The 6,000-nt window shown below is 34.9% G+C and overlaps 1 protein-coding gene across 1 annotated transcript in view; it reads right to left on the reverse strand.

Moving 5' to 3' along the window:
- Positions 1–3,999, reverse strand: part of LOC124795319 (hydrocephalus-inducing protein-like) — a 54,085-nt gene extending 50,086 nt beyond the window's left edge. Inside the window, exon 1 of the mRNA XM_047259290.1 lies at positions 3,993–3,999. The gene's annotated coding sequence lies outside the window, so the exon portion shown is untranslated. The remainder of the gene's footprint in view (positions 1–3,992) is intronic.
- Positions 4,000–6,000: the final 2,001 nt, after the last annotated feature.

Below are 6,000 nucleotides of genomic sequence, written 5' to 3' on the forward strand. Positions count from 1 at the left end.
AAATGCATCATATGTCAGAAAGCCAAATATTCTAATCGCACAATCATACCTAAGAGGCCATTACAGTTAATTTCTTTAGATATTGCAGGACCCTATCCACAAGCACGTGGAGGAATGAAATACATCCTAGCTGTGTTCGATGTTTTCACAAAGTATTTAAAATTATATGCTTTACGTTCAGTTTCTACCACTGCTATTACCAGATGTCTATTAACAGATTTTTTGTAAGAATAGGAAAACCTGAAGTTATGATCACGGATAATGCAGCATATTTTACGAGTTTAAAATGGAAGACATGTATTGAAGAACAGAATGTTAAACATATTTTAATTTCAAGATTTCATGCAGCAGGAAACCCAGTAGAAAGAACATTTCGAGAATTTGGACAGTTTATGAGAACACACACACCAGAGAAGCACACAAAATGGGTAGAATACCTAGCACCATTTGAACAAATAGTGAACAATTTAACTCACATTTCTACTGGATACACACCAACTGAATTAATTATGGATAAAACAGAAAGAAATGAATGGACAGACCCTCTACCTAAATTTACAGCAACAACAAATCATGTTAGTTTAGAAGAAAAGGTAAGACAAGCTTACACAACATTATGTGACAAAGCTAAGGAAAGAAAGCAGAAATATGACAGAGGTGTCAGGAAAGGACAAACATTTCAAGTTGATGAGTTAGTTTTACTAAGAACACATCCTAAACTCACAAAACTGAAACATTTAAACAGGAAATGGCAGATCTTATACTCTGGTCCATACCAAATTGCAAATATTCCACACCCTGGCTGTTATTCATTAGAATATCCATTAACACATAAACCCAGAGGTCTACATCCACACAGACATTTGAAAAAATACATACAGTAAAATGTTAGCTAATGAGAAGAAGATAATTAATATGATATACAGTTATGATTAGCCTACATTTAAATTATACAGATACTTACAATCTAATGAATGCATGTAAGTCTAGAAAGCAATGTGAACCATCCAATAGCTAATAAGATATTTGGTTATAAGAGGAGTTGCTATTGAGGCGTATACACATTAGAGGAGGCATATACACATTAGAGGAGGCAGAGAACTGAACAGAATTATTTTCTTTAGGAGGCATGTGATAATAGTAATGTTGATATGAGTGATGTGAGTGACTGAATGAGATGAGTGAATATAATTTTAGTTTAATAAGAGGATAAATAGTAATACGGAGAGAGGTAAATGGAATACAAGATGGGAAAAGGGTATTATTATTATTGTTGTTGAAGTAAAAAGTAAATGGTGATGAATAAGAGGAAAATATATATAATGCTGAGGAATAAATATATGTTATTTTGTGAAGAATGAATAATGGATAGGTGAGAATGTTATGAGTAATTGAGAATATGTTGGGAGGAGAGAAACTAGATTTGAACGCTATATCACATGTACTCATGGAATACAGAATGAAAGTAGTGGAAAGAATATTATTTATTGAAAGATTGGTATGCCTGAGATAATAACTTATGTGGTGCCTTATATATTCTTATACCTAAAGGTGAAAGTATCGATTTATGTGGAAAGAATTATTTACAGCAGCCACTGTTGGAAATATACCAGAAGATTTAAATCTATAACACTTTAACACTAATCTAATGGGAACTTGTAACGAAATTTTTGGAGTTATGTAGGCTTGACACTTCAGATTGGGAGAATTATTTAAGAGAACATATTTAGCAGTCATCTAATGACATAATTAAAGCTCATCTACTGAACTGAACTGATGCACCATTAAATAGAAAGGAGAATAAGGAGAAAACAAAATGTCAGTCCTCTGTTGCGGCTCATACTCTCATCCCTCCCTTAGGAAAATTTATACATGTTAATGAAATATTTGACATTATATAATCCATGATTATCTGACAGTATGGAGACACATACACAAATATTTATTTATGAATTGAATTTTACAGGTACCACAAGGTAAATACAGAATGGATATACAGCATGGAACGCAGCAGCAATTATCTAAGAAGATTTATTTATTTATTAAGTAAAACATTTATTTAAATTGCTTGATACTCATGAAAGGAAGGAGATGAACTACACAAACTTTATAGGAACATGATTGACTTTATATATATATACTTATCACACTGATGTACATACTTGTAGGATCCTAAGATATTTAGAGGGGCACCGCTCTTAGAAACGGTAATAGAGAGGTACCACTCTTAGAAACAGCAATAGTGGGGACACCACACTTAGGAACGGTATTAGGTATAGAAACTTTTACGTTATATTAAGTTAACATGTATTTTATTTATCATATTTTATTTTGTATAGTCCACTGTAGGAGATGACTTTACTAGTATTTATGAAGTAGTTAGCAACCATCCCATGAACCTATCCTCCTACAGAGGGCTGTCTTGAAGCTTGAAATATGTGTAAATTTTATTCCAGGAGGCAAGATGAATTTTAAGTTGAATATTCAAGCGAGTTGCCACAATTATCTTCAAATGTTGCAAGTGTAAAAAAAAAAAAAAAAAAAAAAAAAAAGAATGAGCTAATAAAACGTATATTTCAATCTGAATGTAATGAAAAAAAAAGAATGAGCTAATAAAACGTATATTTCAATCTGAATGTAATGTAATTCACATGTCAGCACAATGATATTGAATGTAACATAAAAAAATTGATTATATTTTTCATTTAATTCTGTATATGTACCACAGTCTAACATAACAGTCGCGACACTTCGCCTCGATTTTGTTGCCTTCAGCGCCAGCAGCGCTCCAAGCGGCTGGTAGGTTAAACTGTGAGTTCGGCGCGATCGTGAAAGCGAATAGTGATTGTTTATTTTGATTTATACAATGGTTTTTACGATCGGGAGCGTTTGTAGCGCAATAAATTGCAGCAGCAAGAGGAAGAAGACACCACAGCTGTCTTTTTTAGGTTTCCTAAGGATCCTGAGAGGTATATACCATCATGTTACTAAACTGTATCGTCAGGATTCATTTGCAAATGTATGTGTATAAATCATGAATGTTTCGTTTTAGGAGGAAAAAATGACTAGTTAATAGCAGACGAGAAGACCTTATGAAGAAAGACCCGGTTTACCTGTATAATAATATTAGGTTTTGTTCGCTACGTTTCAAACAAAACCAGTTCATGAACGCAGACAATAACAAACTCGTGTGGAATGCAGTATCTACACTGTTTGTCATTCCAAATAAGCCACCTCAACTGACGATGAAGAAGAAACTGCCACAAAGATTCGACAGTCAATCTAAATCTGTAAAACAGTCCTATGACACAGAAGCAGCTAGTTCAACTCTCCATTTATTAGTGCCAGATTCGTGAGAATCATCAACACAAGACCTGCTTTGACGATGAAGTGGTTAGATTAAGTGCAGCTGTTCGTGTCTTACAAAAGCGTGTGAAGTGTCAGAATGTGCAGATCGCTAGACTTCGAGCGAAACTATTATGGGACAAAGAAAGTGCCTACAGACAGATTGTTTGAAAATTATTCAAATATTTGGTTTTTCGTGAAATGTAATCAGCTCATTATGTTTTCAGCATATTTCTCCCACTATTTGTCAGTTGCTTGTCCCACTTAGAATAATATAAAGATGAAGGTCGTGGAAACAAGTGACAATGACAAACACAGTAGGCCTACAGAACGATAAACGAGCTGTCCATCGCTTTCGCATGTAGAGGTACATGTCTGTGCTTCTTACATGTGACTCTGTGTGTTTATATTCTTTTGATATCAACGTGGTAAGCTGCAATTCTGTCCAATGTCATAAGTGTTTCTTCACGAATGTGTTGTAGCTTGCCACTCTATTCATGGTTTTTGTCTATACTTGCGCTTATTTTAGAATCATTTTTAGAAACATATATGCCTTATGATGCTACACAAACTCTTGGAGGCAAGAAACTAACTCTAATAATTCAGAAATTACGTAGGAAATGGATGCAAACAAACATTATGCTTACGACGCGTCTGACGTTCACCTTACCTGCCGCTCTGAGCGCTAGTGTCGCTCCATCTGTCAAACGGCAACAACTTTTACAGCAGTGAGTGTCGCGACTGTTATGTTAGACTGTGATACGTACTATATGACAACAATGTAACTATCTCATGAAATGATTAATTGTAAATATTAGTATATTTATGTACTTACTATATCAAGAAATGTATTTTAAGGAGATGTTAATGACCTGCAAAGGACTTGTGCATGTAGCACATGATTCATATAAATGGAACTGAAAATGCAAAGAAGAAACCAACGTGATGGAACACTGGTCAAGCAATATTTACGTAGTGTCAATATGCTTTGAAGTGTATGGTGTTGTGGAAGCCGGCAGGTCTTCAGGTTGGTGTAAAAGACAAGCTCATCACCTGTCGTAGGCAGTGAGGTGTTTCCTGTGCCCTCATTGACCATTTATACCCCGGTAGACGCCACCAAAATTCGACTGCTGGAGATCACAATTCCGTGTTGACACATTGAACAAACTTTGGATTTTCTTCAAGTCACACGCAAGAGATCCAGGCAGTACACACACACTCAGAATCTGATACTACGTTTAAAGACATTGGAGCAATATAATAGAAACATTTATTGTTCGAATTAATTCCATTGTAAACACGAATCATGTGAACTGAATTCAAACGCTGTGCTAAGCAACGATAATACGCTGCAATTCAAAGACATTAATGTTACGACTCCTAAAGAAGATACACACCAAAAAGACTGTATACAAAGACTGATATGCAAAGAGCATTGTGCTCAGAAATATTTTTTGTAATATGTAAATTTCTTATTTTCTCATATATATATATGTATCTATGTAAATTTTCTATACTGCCACGCTCGCTTGCGGAGCGTGTCAGTAGTGGAGGCATTGTAATGGTACTTTGACTTCCGCGCCTCCGCCAATACAAAGTTATAATTTACGATCGCGCACGCAGAAGAGCGCTGCGCCAGCGACCGTATTTATAAATAATTTTGTTCTTTTTTTTTTACTTTTGCGTAGGTTTTTGTTTTTAAGAACTAATGGAGGTCTCTCTCTCTCTCTCTCTCTCTCTCTCTCTCTCTCTCTCTCTCTCTCTCTCTCTCTCTCTCTCTTTTGTCTTGATACGAAAGACGTGTATTTTTCGGCGATGGTTGAATGTGCTTTGGGTGAAAATTAAAATTACATTACAAAGCGAGGTTGTTTCAATAGCTAATGAGGAGAAGATAATAAAGGTAACAGTACAATAGGTAGGAAAAGTAGATCTTTTTTAGGACAAATAGAGACAACAGGTTCCTCTGCCTAAAGAGTATCTCCAGCAGTTTAAAAAATACTGAAACAATCACTCACAAAACAGATTTTAACACTTCAAATATCACATATACAAGATGTCACAAAGAAAAACAAACCATTGGAAAGAGTAACATGAAGCATTTCACAGACTTAACAATCCTCCATCATAACATGAAATCAATAAAAAATAAAATACAACTATTAGAAGTTGAGCTGTAATCTTTGAACTGCACAGTAGTTTGTATTACGGAGCACTGGTGTAGAGACAAGAAATCCAACATGTAGTATCATCATTGTGTGAAAAGGCAAACTCTTACTGTAGGCTTCTTCATGGGGTGGAGGATCATGCATTTATATCATAAAAGGAACACAGTTCAAATCAAGACATGACCTCAGTACAGTAAGTGAAGACAAACACTTTGAAATATCAGCTATTGAATTAACTGGGCTTGATATCACCAAGAAATCAATCATTTTGTTTGTGTATAGATCTTCCAGTGGCTGTGTGGACACTTTTTTCAATAAATTAACAGAAGTTCTATATAAAGTCTAAAGTACAAAGGTTAACATAATTCTGTGTGGGTACATTAATATCACCACTAATATCATAAATGAATCCAGGAGCACCTTCATAAACATCATTCAAAGTTTTTGCATGTCCCTATTGGTCAATAGTGCAACAGTAATTGACCATGTG

Source organism: Schistocerca piceifrons, chromosome 4 (assembly GCF_021461385.2).
Source record: "Schistocerca piceifrons isolate TAMUIC-IGC-003096 chromosome 4, iqSchPice1.1, whole genome shotgun sequence".
NCBI lineage: Eukaryota > Metazoa > Arthropoda > Insecta > Orthoptera > Acrididae > Schistocerca > Schistocerca piceifrons.